The 16,586-nt window shown below is 35.6% G+C and overlaps 1 long non-coding RNA gene and 1 pseudogene across 1 annotated transcript; one reads left to right on the top strand and one right to left on the bottom strand.

Annotated features, from left to right (window-relative positions):
- Positions 1-3,446: 3,446 nt before the first annotated feature.
- On the top strand, positions 3,447-16,586 carry LOC120205636 (annotated as a pseudogene).
- Positions 5,805-6,075, bottom strand: LOC120205637. Its single transcript, XR_005524044.1, has 2 exons — positions 5,955-6,075; positions 5,805-5,905 (listed from the first exon to the last, which is right to left on the bottom strand). It is a non-coding gene; the product is annotated as an uncharacterized LOC120205637 (long non-coding RNA).

Genomic DNA, 16,586 nt, shown 5'->3' on the forward strand with positions numbered 1-16,586 from the left:
AAATTTTTAGTTTAGTCTCCTTTTATTTTTTTGGACAAGTATGCATTAAATCCAAAGAAACAGTCCTTTTCGGGACAGTTTTTCTTTCAAAACAATGTGTTTTAGTCCAACCCCACGCTATCACAAATTTGTGATTCACAATAAGAGTTTTTCTGGTCCAACCACACGCTATCATACAAAAACACATTAATAATTCTAAAAATTAGTAAGAAACTAAAATAAAATCACAAAAATGCAACCAAAAAAATTCCTAAAAGTCAAACTTTCAGAATTTAAAATTATATTTTCTGAAAATGTTGTTATACTTAATTATTTTAAAAAATAGAACATCATAAAATTGTAAAAAAAAAACTGCTTAAATTTCTCAAACAATATAAATTTCTGAAGAAAAAATCTCATATTTTTTTTAGAAATTTCAATACTTTTATAATTTCTAGGATTTTTTTTGCCTTTAACGGTAATTGAAATGATGAGCCTAAAAGCAGTATAGATTATGAAGTAACAGCTTGACCATAAAGAGGATCAAAAATGATTTTTTTTCTTCAAATTTTCAAAAAGGAACTTAAGAATAATTAAAATTTTGGAAAATTGTAATTTTAAAGAATAAATTTTATTTTTTATTTTCTATTATTTTTACAAGTTTTTATGTCATTATTTCATGTCATTAGTTCACGTAACGTTTTCTTCTTTTAAAAAACCGTGGGGTTTACATGGTAGATAGAAATAAAAGTAACGGATACACTTAAAACTTTAAATTCATGTTGCATCTTAAGAACCGATGAGCCATGACATGGTAGGGATGGATCTAGGTGAGGTCGGATAAGAGCGGTCATTCTCTATAAAAATTTAAAATTATCATATATTTTAGATTTTTTTAATGTATTTTCTATTAAAAATCTATTTTCATTCTCTTAAAATTTTATAAGCTTAAGTTTGTCTCTCTAAGATTTTACAAGTTTAAATTATATAAAATCATGTTCTAATCATGTGCTAACAAGAACGAGAGATTGTACTGATGGCTAAATTTGTTATTTGCATTTGATAAAAATAAAAGTCGTTGATGAATTGACACTCGCAGTTGTTCCTTTCTTCCTTTTTGCAAGTTGCAGGGAAGTGTTTTTCCCGTGGAATTATCATCACCACTTTAGTCTTCATCTTCGTCTTCTAACGCTTTTTTCTTCGTCTTTATCTTTATCTGTATTAATCAAAATAATGCTACATACCATATATATTAAAAAAATTAATAGGTCGCTGTGTTAAAATTAATTTGTTGATATGTCATCATTACTGTATATATTTTTATATCGGTATTTATAATGTTTATCTTTCGTTGTAAGTAGTGATATTTATTTATACATGTTATTTTTTCGAGTTGTTTGACTGTAATTTTAATTTCTTTAGAAGTTAATTTGTACACTTTAATAATTAAAATGATTTAATATATTTTAATTTTATTTAGTAAAATTAGTTATTATTGGTTTAAAAAATTGACAATCACTTATTTTTACGTTGAATTTTCAGTACGATAACGATCGCAGTAGCTATATCGCATATCCTTTAGAAATATCGTTATCGTCTAATATTCCTTCATCGTGCATGTTTCGGAAATAATAATGATGTCGTCCTAGCTGGTTTAACCAATCCTTGGATGGAATCGTCAACAACTTGGATTCTTTTGGCTACAATTATGGATAGCTTTATTTGATTTAATTATTGTTTTAGTCCCTCTAATATTATAAATGGTAAACCACAAACTTGCTCATTGAACTTTAATCTCTCTCCTATTTCACTCACCTTACTTTTAATTTTTTTCAGTTTACTCACTGAACTTTAGACATTAAACTTTTTTTGTTATTCGACCGTTTAATTCTTAACTCCGTCACGACCTGGCATTTTTTATTAATTTCTTAATCAATTAATATTTTATGAATATTATTTATATTTTTTATTATCCTAAATCCAATTCACTTTCCTCACCCCTCACCTTCAAAACTATCTCCATCATTGAGTAAGCATGTAATTTATCCTATTATAAAAGTAAAAGAACTAAATTGTAACAAACTAAAGTGAGGGGCACTGAGTATTTTCCAGACACCTACACTGGGGATCCAAATGATGACTTAGCTACTCCTTTTATTCTTTTTGATCCACTGAAACTCACCCAAGCAATGAAGAAGACTAAAATTTAAATAATATTTGATAAATTGAAGAGTAATATTTGAAAAAAAAGGGAGAGAAAAACATGACTAAATTTAATTTAAAAATGAATGAATAAATAAGAAAATTGCAAAAAGAGGATAAAAAATTAAACATTTTATGAATTTATAAAAATTAGGGCCCATATTATAAATATAAAAATGATTAAATTTAATTCAAAATTGAATGAATTAATAAGAGAAATGAAAAAAGATGGTAAAGACTTAAATTTTATGAAATTATAAAAATTAGGAGCCCTAATTATAAATATAAAAAATTAGAAGTTCTAATTATAAACACAAAAAAAATTGGGGGCCCTGAGCGCTCGCTCAGTGTGCTCCCTTTAGAGCTGGCCCTGCATAATTTAGTTTTTTTTTAATTTTACATAAATTTATAATTGTTGGATGAGTGAAAATATATTAGTGAAATTAACAAAAAAAAATGAAGATATTCATTAAAAAACAATGAGTCAATCCCGACCATCTATTTTCACTCATCCAATAATTTTAAATATGTATAAAATTAAAAAAAAATTATATCGTTAATATACACTTTACTTCTCGATGACCATAAATATGAATGAATATAATTTCCCCAAAATTAAAAAGATTTACATTGTATACCACTATCTTCCTTAATTTCCCAAAATTCTAGGAGAAGGTTGTTGTATGATGGAACCCTATCCAAGAATATGAAAGAATGCCTTGTATAATTTGCATTAAATTCCTGGGTTCACTGACTTTGCACTTTAGACACGATAGGGACTTTGAAAGCAGCTTTCATTGATGTACCGAAATATGAAATTAGCTTATTAGCTGTAATATGCATAATCCATGAAATTTAACCTAATCCATTTTTTCTTATTAATATATATTTTTCTTTCAGGGCTATTTTTTCAAAAATAATTATAATATTTTTATCATTTATAGATGTATCCTAATAAAAAAATATATATTATGAGAATGATAATAATTAATATAATCTGGGAGCTAGGATTTCAACTTGAAGGGCAAACTATAACTTTTTTAAAATTCAGGGGCAATTTCATAATTATCTAAATTTTATATATAAATTGATATAATCAAGGAAAAGACATTTTTCTTTCCTTTTTTTTTCAAAAAAGGGAAATGTAAGAAAAATAATGAACCTCACATGCAAATCACGTCGCAACAAAATGTAAGAACCAACGCACGTCTGGTCGGAAATCAAACAAATTCAACTCCACAATACAAAAAAGATCCCTACTTTTATTTTTTCCCCCTTAATTCACTCATTCCCTCCTTTTTCTTTTCAATCTCACATCTCTGATCTCGGAAAAGTAAAGAAAAAGAACCTATTTTTTTCTCCGCGGAATCTTTTCTTTTCATTAGATTCAGAATAAATGGAGGAACACGATCTGACTTCACCTCTCCTCTCTCCTCGATCGTCCGATCAGCCTCAAACCGTACTCACCATCCGCGACGATGAAGATTCCGATCAATTCCCGTCCATTCAGCAATTTTCTCTCCATGCTAACACTCATCATCGGAGCCACAACCAGAGCCGATTCAACAACGAGAAATTCACCGTCAACTCTCCGAATCCGTACGATTTCCTGGGATCGGGCGAGTACTCGGTCCCTGCACCGACCACCGTTGACCCGTTCCGAAACGGGACGCCGTTTATTTCGGGGGTTTACGAGGTAATAAAGATCATCCTGTGTTTGCCGATTGCTTTGGCGAGATCGGTCTTGTTCGGGGCGTGTTTGGCTGTCGGCTATGTTGCTACCAGGATAGCGTTGGAAGGGTGGAAAGATAAGCAAAACCCAATGCCCAGATGGAGTTGTAGAATCATGTGGGTCACTAGACTTTGTGCTCGCTTCATTCTCTTCTCTTTCGGGTAAGCTTAAAAAAACAGTTTTTTATTTTATTTTCTCGAGTAGGAAAATTTCTGTATACTTTCCTATTGGTTAAGTTTTTTTTTAATACTCCTAAATATTTTCTTGTAGCTATCAGTGGATTAGGAGAAAAGGAAAACCAGCTCCAAGGGAGATTGCTCCAATTATTGTATCTAATCATGTATCATATATTGAACCCATATTCTATTTCTATGAATTATTTCCGACAATCGTTGCATCAGAGTCCCATGATTCAATGCCCTTTGTCGGAACTATAATTAGAGCAATGCAGGTAATGTCCAATCTTAATCCTAGTTATCTTCTTACAAAGTTTCTGTTTGTTTCCTTCGTGCACTGAAGCTGTTTTTTTTTATGGATTATAGGTGATATATGTGAATAGATTCTCACCAGCATCTAGAAAGAATGCGGTACATGAAATAAAAGGTAGAAAGTTTCTATGACATCTGTGTTTTGTCTTGTTTCAAAGCTTGGGTTGAGGAAATGAAACTATAGAAATGTTTAGTGGTTACGAGGCTAAAGCATTATTGTTTGATAAACCGAAAAATTAAATTTTAGAATAATTTTGGAAAACATGATAAAAATTTGAATATTTTATTTTATTTAAATATATTTTTCTTAACAAAAAACATATTTTCGTTGAAAATTTTGTATTAAGTAAACATTTAGTACTCTTATCAAACACAATTAGAAAAAATAGTTAAATGTTGCAACTTTTTTATTTCACAATGTTTAGCGCTTTATCGAACACACCCTTAGCCAAGTCTAAAGAAATAAATATATAGGTTTCTTTGTCAAATTATTAGCTATTTGATACAGAAGTGTGCTTTCAAGGATCTGAATACAGAGAAGGGCTGCATGTGATAAAATTTCCTCGTGTGTTACTGTTTCCGGAGGGAACCACGACTAATGGAAAGGTCCTTATGTCATTTCAACTCGGTGCATTCATCCCGGGTCATCCGATTCAACCCATTATTGTTCGTTATCCTCATGTACACTTTGATCAATCTTGGTAGGACTTGATTTCTTTGGTATCTAATGTTCTTTCTTTGTAATTTTGTTTTTTCCTCGCACTTGCTAATTACTTTTGGCCTTGCTTGTTTAGGGGGCTTATTTCTTTGGCTAAGCTCATGCTTAGAATGTTTACTCAGTTTCATAATTTTATGGAGGTCCGTTCCGTCATCTAGCTCATTCAATTCAAAGTTTCAATGTAGTATTCCAAAGTCCAGCAGATTTCACTTTTTGTTTAAATCGCTTTCACGTTTTTCTTAATTGACAGGTAGAATATCTCCCTGTCATTATGCCCCCAAACAATAAAATACAAAGTCCTGTCCACTTTGCTGAGAGGGTGAGTCTATGCTTGTTATTTTTAGTTGTTACTTCGTTTCACCCTTGGTGTGTATTTTTAGTTTTTAAAGAGCTGAAATCCAATGTATAGATTTGTTAAGTTGTCTGTAATGTATGCTTTTTCTGATAGTGTTCGGTTTTTTAGATTATTGATTAGTTCATGTGTGTGTTGGCAGACTGGTCAGGCTATGGCAAGTGCTCTGAATGTTGTACAAACATCTCATTCCTATGGGGATTTAATGCTCCTCATGAAAGCTGCTGAAGTACAACTGCGTGCTTCTCTCAATGGTTTTTTATGAACTTGTGATTCATCTGAATATCTATTTGTTTTGATTCTATAATGAGATTTGAATTCAATTGTCTTTTATAGTTCGTGTTAATAGTTCTTTAGCATAAATTTTGCAGGAAAGACCCTGGAATTATATGGTTGAAATGGCCAGGATTGAATCAGTGAGTCGGGCACTGAAACTCTTCTCCCTTGAAACATACCTCATTCTCTTTGTCTTCTATGAAAAACTTCATTTAACTATGTCCACATTGGTTTCTATGAAGTTGCTTGCTCCCTACATTTTCCGTCAATCAGTTTCCGACTCGGTAAACGATTTAATATCATTGTGCAGATGTTTCAGATAAGCAGCTTGGAGGCTGTGGACCTTCTCGATAAGTTTCTTTCAATGAATCCTGACAGCAGGTATTGCTAATGTAGCGGATCTAGGCTTGTAGTGGAAACAGAAATATGTTTACTCCTTTCTTTTTTAGTAGTTCTTTATGTTTCGAATCATCTCTTCTTGCGGCGGTTGCGTTAAACTTGATGACTTTTTGAGGGTTGTACGATTAAAGGCATGTAAACTTTCTGAAGATGTCAGTTTCCCTTTCCCCTGTCTATTGATGTTCGAGTATTGATTAACTATGAACACTTTCATATTGTTTGCTTAGTTTTGTCACCTATTCCTTTTGATTGTATTGTGATTATTTCCTCGTACAGATTTTTGGATTCCTTGATGTGGAGAAGAATGGATCAATTACATTTAAGCAGGTAAGTTCTACTGCCGGTTATTAGCTCCCGCGAATTGTCTATTTCTGTTTAATTATTGCATGTTAGCATCACGCTATAGCATGTTTCTACCTGACCATGTCCATGGCAACATATTCATGGAACATTATACCCTTCTTACCTTCTATGAAGTTGTGAATGTGTCTTTGGACTCACTACTTTTCCCCTGCAAGTTATGGTTGGACTCATCACCACTTTCTCTTCGTCATTGCCATTTATGTGAATGTTGCTACTATATTGCCTTTATGCTACGTTTAGTAGGAATATTATTTATTCCTAGTGTTTTTGTAACATCCTCTATGCCGGGTTAGTGATTAATTTGCAAAGTTTCAACATTTGGTGATTAAAGTAGAATAATTATATAGTTTAAAAAGTAAGGTTAGTAAATATGAAATTAAGGTGGGGACCAAATGGTCATTTGTAAGGAATTTTAATTAAAATAAAATATTATGAGGTATATGAGAACCCACGTGTGACATTGGTTCCAGAACTCTCTCATTTCTTCTTCCTTCTTCCTCATTTTCTTCTCTTCCTTCTCTCAACGTGTGGCTTGCAATTAAGGTAAGAATCTGAACTTGGTAGCTTCTTTGATGTTTTAAGATTGGAAATGGAAGCTTAGATGTTATATAAGCTAAAGGAAAGCTTATAGGACATTAAAACAACAAGATAAGTGATTTAGAGAAGGATTTGGAAAATGAATTTTTAGATGAAATTTTGATAGGAATGAGTTTTTGAAGTTTGAATAAGATTTTTGACTTGTCAAGAAGCTAACTAAGAAGTATGAGGTGTTAGAATTCAAATTAGAACATATTGGAAATTGGGTTGGATTCTTAAATTCTACATGGAGAATTAGATTTCTAAGTTTTAGAGGTATTTAATGGATCATAATTAGTTTAAGTAAGTGTATGAGAGATAAGAGTAGTAAAGGGATTGAAATAAGTATGTTTGAGCTGAAATTAGATGATTTCCGGGCTCAAAATAGGATTTCTGGGTTAGGGGAATCGGTACCCATTCAAGGGGAACCGATACCCCTTCAACGAAATGAATTTCCAGAATGCAAGAGGGGAATCGATACCCCCAGGGGGGGAACCGATACCCCCTCATCGTATATGAAATTCCAGATTGCTTGAGGGGAATCGATACCCCCAGGGGAGGAACCGATTCCCCCATGAGAAAAAGAAGAAGAAAGAAAAGAAAGCAAGACTAAGCTATAAATTCTTTAAATTAGTAAGCTATTAAAGCTTAATTGCAAGATATAGACATCTGATGATCATCTTAAAAATTATGTTTATGTAGATACCGAGCCTACTCGAGTTCGGGAACAATCTACAAGTAGAATCGATCGAGGAAAAAGGTAAAGAAGTATAGGTGAGTGCATATGCATAGCATGAATATAGTAGTATATTCAGTTCTAGACTTGTGATAAGTCTAGATTCCATATTTTGACATATGATTACATTCCATATTATGATACATGACATGAATTTGTATTAAATGTATTACATGACATGAATTCATATTATATGTATTACATGACATGAATATGCAGAAAAAGTTATATGCACTATGTGATAAAGGTATGTAAATGATATGCCTATGTGTTAAAGGTATGGAAATACTATGTCTACGCGATATGAACTACGGGAAATGTATAAGCCCATGTTATGTAGATGAGAACTATAGGTATAGTTGGCATGCCAAGGGTAGAGGGTATACTCGGTTCTTTAGGACATATGTATATCCTTTGGAACCTGTGTGAAGTCTTGAAAGACACATACTTGATCCATAGTATATGTATATGATTCTTAAGGAATTCTACGTGGTCCTTATGGACATAATTCTACGGGCACTTCGGTGCAATTCTACGGGCACTTCGGTGCATTTATACGAGCTGTGGTGACAGCATAGTGCACAACCTCACATTACTCAAATACCTTAGGTTCTCAATATGCTATCATGGGCCAATAAACTTATTAATACAGAATAATGAATGTTACAGTCATACGCTTACAGGTATGGATATTGATGAAGTATACTACATTGATTAGTTACATGTTTGCATCTCATCTCATATGATCCTGACATTTTCATTACATTACATTGCCTTATTATTGTTGCCTCACTAAGTCGATGACTTAGCGTGTGAGTGTTTCACACGTAGGATCAGAGGAAAATAGAAGAGACAGGTGAAGCAGCTTGACAGTATTACTCCTGCAACCATCAGATCAGAAGCAACTTATCAGTAGGTTATTTTGTTATGTAATAGCAGTTGGCATGTAATTAAAGAGTTAAGTTGTGTATGCTCTGAATATTTTTGTAAACTTATATTACAGTATGTATATTATTGTATTTTCTTAATACAAGTCCCAATATTTTACTATTATTTATTAAGAGTTGTGTTTTAAAGTCAATGTAGTATCTCTGACTCATATCCGGGTCGGGTATGGGTTGGGGGTGTTACATTTAATGGTATCAGAGCTATGGTTTAGCCGATTCTAGGCATAAACCAGAGTCTATGGAGTCTGTAAATGGAATACATGCCAACAAATAGCGAGAACTTCTGATCTGGTATAGTATGAGTATGCTGTTTTGCTAATAGAACAATGTGTTTATTCTTATTAGATGTCCGGACATAATAGCTCCCGAAGTGAAGCGGGAGAAGATAGGCATGCTGAAAGCAGTAATTCACCTGCCCTGGCCAGGCACGGTGAAGAACAGGCATCTCAAGGAGTGCCTGTGCAAGATCAAGATACGTTCTTCAGAACGTTAGACGCTATTCTGACGCGTCTTCAACCTCCTGCTCCACTAACTCCAAGAATTAATGTAGCAAAAGAATTGAGAAGTTTAGGAGCTCCCGAATTTAAGGGAGAAGCTGAGGAAGGTCCGGTGTCAGCGGATCTTTGGTTGAATGATTTGAAAATCATGTTAGATGGTCTCCACTGTTCCGAAGTGGAGAAATTAGATGGAGCTGTGTCTTTATTAAGGGGTCAGGCAAGGATATGGTGGACGAATGTCACCATGAGGATGTCAACCGACCAGTTGACTTGGTCTTTGTTTTTAGATGAATTTAAAAGCAAGTATATTGGAGATCAGTTTATCCGCCAAATGAAGCAGGAATTTATGAGTTTGAAGCAGATGAGCCGCTCTGTGTATGAGTATGAATGTGAGTTTAATAAGCTGAGCAGGTTTGCAGCTGAGCTTGTGCCTACTGAAAAAGATGCTTGCGAGTGGTTCGTGGAGGGCTTGCGCCCTAGACTTAAAGAAATGTTGATAGTATTAAACCTGTCCTCGTTCCAGGAGGTGATCAATCGTGCAAAAGCTCTTGAAAGGGCTCAGAATGAAAGATTTGGGGACTCGAGAGTTCAGACATCAAAGAGGACGACTACTTATTCTGGTTCAACACCAACAAAAAGGGGAAGAGACTCGGGATTTCGATCACAAGCTAGATCAGAATCAGTTGCATCGTCTGCTAGGGAGCAAGTCAGACAAGACCTAGACAGACGCAGTCAGTGGAATCTGGTGTTGGGAGATCTACTCCGGGTCAAGGGAGACAGTGTCAGCAGTGTGGGAAAAACCATTACGGAACTTGTCGTATGGCAGCTGGGACTTGTTTTCGATGTGGAGAGGCCGGACATTTTGTCCGTGATTGTCCATTGATTATGGGTGAGCCGGCACCATCTGGAAGAGCTGGTTCTTTCTCACAAAGAGGACGAGGAAGAGGCAGAGGAAGGAACCCGTCTGAATTCTCTGCTCAACCTGAAGTTCGATCCACTGCTCGAGTATACAACCTAAAGACAAGTAAAGACCGTGATGACCCTGATATTATAGCAGGTACTTTTCAGTTGTATGATAAATTAGTATTGGTACTGATTGATCCGGGTTCTAATTATTCTTATATTACAAGTAAGTTAGTAAAGGAGTTGGGGATTCCCTTAGAAGCTACGAGTAATGAGATTATAGTAACGACTCCGTTAGGCCAGAGTGTCCGGGTGAATAAAGTTTGTAAGGGGTGTCCCATAAAGATTCAGGGAATTGAATTCCCTGCTAATCTGATGGAATTACCCTTTGACGAGTTTGAAGTGATTCTGGGAATGGATTGGTTGTTCCGGTATTATGGAGATGTTAGTTGCAGATTAAAAAAGGTAACTCTGAAAAGTCCAGACGGAATAGAGATAAGTGTGAACAGTGAAAAGTTTAATCCGTTAGCGAATGTAATATCAGTGATGTCTGCTAAGAAATTATTGCTACAAGGATGTCAGGGTTTTCTGGCAAATGTGATTGATTCAAGAGCTCAAGAGAAAAGGTTAGAGGAAATTTCAATAGTTCGAGAGTTCCCTGATGTTTTTCCTGCTGAATTGCCAGGATTACCTCCGGATAGAGAGGTAGAATTCCAAATTGAAATAATGCCGGGAACAGCTCCGATTGCAATGGCACCTTATCGAATGGCTCCGAAAGAATTGCAAGAGTTAAAGAATCAATTACAAGAATTGCTAGAGAAGGGATTTATCCGACCAAGTGTATCGCCTTGGGGAGCTCCGGTGTTATTTGTTAAGAAGAAGGATGGATCAATGCGTCTTTGCATTGACTATCGACAGCTCAATAAGGTGACCATCAAGAACAAGTATCCCCTTCCACGCATTGATGACTTGTTTGATCAACTAAAAGGAGCTTCGGTATTTTCAAAGATTGATCTACGTTCGGGTTATCATCAATTGAAGATCCAGGAGAAAGATACTCCGAAGACAGCTTTCAGAACGAGATATGGTCATTATGAATTCATCGTAATGCCATTCGGAGTAACGAATGCACCTGCTGCTTTCATGGATCTTATGAACAGGATTTTTCAGCCCTACTTGGACCAGTTTGTTGTTGTCTTTATTGATGACATACTGGTGTACTCGAAATCCCCTGAAGAGCATAGCACACATCTGAGGATCGTCTTGCAAATTTTAAGAGATAAAAAGTTGTATGCCAAATTGTCCAAATGTGAGTTCTGGTTAAAGGAAGTAATTTTCCTGGGGCATGTGATCTCGGCAGTTGGGATTAGAGTAGACCCTCAGAAAGTTAAAGCTATAATGGATTGGGAAGTTCCTAAGAATGTGTCTGAAGTTCGGAGTTTTCTTGGACTTGCCGGTTATTATCGAAGATTCGTTAAGAATTTTTCTATGATTGTGCTGCCTTTAACAAAGCTAATGAGAAAGAACGTACCATTTGTTTGGACTTCTGGATGTCAAGAAAGCTTCGAAGTTTTAAAGAGAATTCTGACGGAAACTCCGATATTGGTTCAACCGGAATCTGGCAAGAATTTTGTAGTATACAGTGACGCATCCCATAACGGGTTGGGGTGTGTACTAATGCAAGAAGGAAAAGTGGTAGCGTACGCATCGAGACAGTTGAAACCACATGAAAGGAATTACCCCACTCATGATCTAGAAATGGCTGCTGTAGTATTCGCTCTCAGGATTTGGCGTCATTATCTTTATGGGGAGCGTTGTTACTTATATACGGATCATAAGAGCCTGAAGTACCTGATGACTCAAAAAGAATTGAATTTGAGGCAACGTAGATGGGTAGAGTTCTTAAAGGATTACGATGTGATAATTGACTATCATCCCGGAAAGGCTAATGTGGTAGCAGATGCTCTGAGTAGAAAGACGTTTGCAGCTTTACGAGCTATGGATGCAAGATTATCTTTAACGGGAGATGGTGGTCTTTGTGCAGAATTAACCCTTAGACCAACATGGTTGGAACGAATAGGAGAATTGCAAGGTAAAGATGAAATGTGTTTGAAAAGAATTGAGCAAGTAAAGAACAAAGAGATTAAAGACTTTGAGATTAAGTCAGATGGAAATCTTTATTGTAAAGGAAGAATTGTAATACCCGACAATGACGACTTGAAGAAGGAGATATTAACAGAGGCTCATTGCAGTCCGTTAACGATGCACCCGGGTGGAACCAAGATGTATATGGATTTGAAGGATCGATTTTGGTGGTCAGGGATGAAGCGAAGCATCACAGAATATGTGTCTAAGTGTCTGATATGTCAACAAGTCAAAGCCGAGCATCAAGTTCCATCAGGATTATTGCAACCGCTTTTCATTCCTCAATGGAAGTGGGAAAATGTTACGATGGATTTTGTTTCGGGGTTACCCTTGACTCCGAACAAAAGAGAATCAATCTGGGTAATTGTTGATCGATTAACTAAGTCAGCGCATTTCCTCCCTGTTAGAACGGATTTCTCTATGGAAAAGTATGCAGAGCTGTATATTAGAGAAGTTATTAGATTGCATGGAGTACCTGTTTCCATAGTCTCTGATCGGGACCCTCGATTCACTTCTAGATTCTGGAAATCTTTGCATGGAGCGTTGGGGACTCGTTTAAACTTTAGTACGGCTTTTCATCCTCAGACTGATGGGCAATCAGAGAGAACTATTCAGATATTGGAAGATATGTTGAGAGCATGCGTAATGGAATTTAAAGGATCATGGGAAAAGTATTTACCGCTGGCAGAGTTCGCTTACAACAATAGTTATCAGTCTAGTATAAAGATGGCCCCATATGAAGCATTATATGAAAGAAAATGTCGTACTCCATTAAATTGGTATGAACTCAAAGACCGAAGTGTTCTTGGTCCGGATTTAATTCAAGATGTAGAACAGAAAGTTCGAGAAATTCAGCATAACCTCAAAGTGGCCTCTGATCGGCAAAAGTCCTATTCGGATCTTAAAAGGAAAGAAATTGAATTTCAAGTTGGAGATAAGGTGTTTTTAAAAGTGTCTCCATGGAAGAAGGTGTTGAGATTTGGTCGGAAAGGAAAATTGAGTCCTCGGTTTATTGGACCATATGAGATTGTAAAGAGAGTAGGACCAGTAGCATATCAGCTAATTTTACCACATGAGATGGAAAAGATACATGATGTTTTTCACGTTTCAATGCTTCGAAGATATAGATCTGACCCTTCTCATATCGTGACACCAGAAGAGATTGAGGTTCGTCCTGACTTGACATATGAGGAAGAACCGATTCAAATCTTAGCGCATGAAGTTAAGCAATTGAGGAACAAGACCATTCCTTTGGTCAAAGTGTTGTGGAGAAATCACAGAGTAGAAGAAGCAACGTGGGAGCGTGAAGAGGATATGCAACATCAATACCCTCATTTGTTCGTGCAATGAAAATTCGAGGACGAATTTTCTTAAGGGGGAGAGAATTGTAACATCCTCTATGCCGGGTTAGTGATTAATTTGCAAAGTTTCAACATTTGGTGATTAAAGTAGAATAATTATATAGTTTAAAAAGTAAGGTTAGTAAATATGAAATTAAGGTGGGGACCAAATGGTCATTTGTAAGGAATTTTAATTAAAATAAAATATTATGAGGTATATGAGAACCCACGTGTGACATTGGTTCCAGAACTCTCCCATTTCTTCTTCCTTCTTCCTCATTTTCTTCTCTTCCTTCTCTCAACGTGTGGCTTGCAATTAAGGTAAGAATCTGAACTTGGTAGCTTCTTTGATGTTTTAAGATTGGAAATGGAAGCTTAGATGTTATATAAGCTAAAGGAAAGCTTATAGGACATTAAAACAACAAGATAAGTGATTTAGAGAAGGATTTGGAAAATGAATTTTTAGATGAAATTTTGATAGGAATGAGTTTTTGAAGTTTGAATAAGATTTTTGACTTGTCAAGAAGCTAACTAAGAAGTATGAGGTGTTAGAATTCAAATTAGAACATATTGGAAATTGGGTTGGATTCTTAAATTCTACATGGAGAATTAGATTTCTAAGTTTTAGAGGTATTTAATGGATCATAATTAGTTTAAGTAAGTGTATGAGAGATAAGAGTAGTAAAGGGATTGAAATAAGTATGTTTGAGCTGAAATTAGATGATTTCCGGGCTCAAAATAGGATTTCTGTGTTAGGGGAATCGGTACCCATTCAAGGGGAACCGATACCCCTTCAACGAAATGAATTTCCAGAATGCAAGAGGGGAATCGATACCCCCAGGGGGGGAACCGATACCCCCTCATCGTATATGAAATTCCAGATTGCTTGAGGGGAATCGATACCCCCAGGAGAGGAACCGATTCCCCCATGAGAAAAAGAAGAAGAAAGAAAAGAAAGCAAGACTAAGCTATAAATTCTTTAAATTAGTAAGCTATTAAAGCTTAATTGCAAGATATAGACATCTGATGATCATCTTAAAAATTATGTTTATGTAGATACCGAGCCTACTCGAGTTCGGGAACAATCTACAAGTAGAATCGATCGAGGAAAAAGGCAAAGAAGTATAGGTGAGTGCATATGCATAGCATGAATATAGTAGTATATTCAGTTCTAGACTTGTGATAAGTCTAGATTCCATATTTTGACATATGATTACATTCCATATTATGATACATGACATGAATTTGTATTAAATGTATTACATGACATGAATTCATATTATATGTATTACATGACATGAATATGCAGAAAAAGTTATATGCACTATGTGATAAAGGTATGTAAATGATATGCCTATGTGTTAAAGGTATGGAAATACTATGTCTACGCGATATGAACTACGGGAAATGTATAAGCCCATGTTATGTAGATGAGAACTATAGGTATAGTTGGCATGCCAAGGGTAGAGGGTATACTCGGTTCTTTAGGACATATGTATATCCTTTGGAACCTGTGTGAAGTCTTGAAAGACACATACTTGATCCATAGTATATGTATATGATTCTTAAGGAATTCTACGTGGTCCTTATGGACATAATTCTACGGGCACTTCGGTGCAATTCTACGGGCACTTCGGTGCAATTCTACGGGCACTTCGGTGCATTTATACGAGCTGTGGTGACAGCATAGTGCACAACCTCACATTACTCAAATACCTTAGGTTCTCAATATGCTATCATGGGCCAATAAACTTATTAATACAGAATAATGAATGTTACAGTCATACGCTTACAGGTATGGATATTGATGAAGTATACTACATTGATTAGTTACATGTTTGCATCTCATCTCATATGATCCTGACATTTTCATTACATTACATTGCCTTATTATTGTTGCCTCACTAAGTCGATGACTTAGCGTGTGAGTGTTTCACACGTAGGATCAGAGGAAAATAGAAGAGACAGGTGAAGCAGCTTGACAGTATTACTCCTGCAACCATCAGATCAGAAGCAACTTATCAGTAGGTTATTTTGTTATGTAATAGCAGTTGGCATGTAATTAAAGAGTTAAGTTGTGTATGCTCTGAATATTTTTGTAAACTTATATTACAGTATGTATATTATTGTATTTTCTTAATACAAGTCCCAATATTTTACTATTATTTATTAAGAGTTGTGTTTTAAAGTCAATGTAGTATCTCTGACTCATATCCGGGTCGGGTATGGGTTGGGGTGTTACAGTTTTAGTACATGAGGTAGTGAGAATAAACTGACTTCACTTGGTAATTTTCAGCCACTCACATAGCATAGTTTGGACAAAGAGAAGGAATAAACATTGCTTATTTGAGGGCTGACTATACTGGTTTATTTTCTTCGTGGCAGTTCTTATTCGGAGTAGCTCATGTTATGAAGCAACCACTATTCATGCAAGCCTGCGAACTCATATTTGCCGAATGTGATGTGAGGGGAGATAACTACTGTATGAAGGAGGAAGTATGTGGCTCTTTCTTGCTTGCTTTGATACTTTGTGCCTTGTGCTCAACAGTACCTTAAAAGCCCGTGTTTCTGATTTCTTTTGGAACAGTTAGCAGACATCCTTCGACAGGCAATTCCAGACCTGAATGAAGATGAGGTAAATAAGAGCACTATATAGGTTGGTCATGCAATAAGTAAACTTTTGGGTGTCATTTTGTGACCGAAATATGCACCGATGTGTTCATGTAGGTCAATGGGCTATTCGACCTATTTGATACGGACAGTGATGGGAGAATCAACCGAGATGATTTCGTTTCCTGCCTGAGAAAGAACCCTTTGCTGATAGCATTGTTCTCACCCAGATTGCTGCAAAAGGACTTCCCAAAAGCTGCCGGTGATAGAATGCTGGAGGAGATTGTTTGATGGATGGGCCGTCGTCTTCTACAATGGAATTG

This window comes from Hibiscus syriacus, unplaced genomic scaffold (genome assembly GCF_006381635.1).
Source record: "Hibiscus syriacus cultivar Baekdansim isolate YM2019G1 unplaced genomic scaffold, ASM638163v2 tig00012523_pilon, whole genome shotgun sequence".
Lineage (NCBI taxonomy): Eukaryota > Viridiplantae > Streptophyta > Magnoliopsida > Malvales > Malvaceae > Hibiscus > Hibiscus syriacus.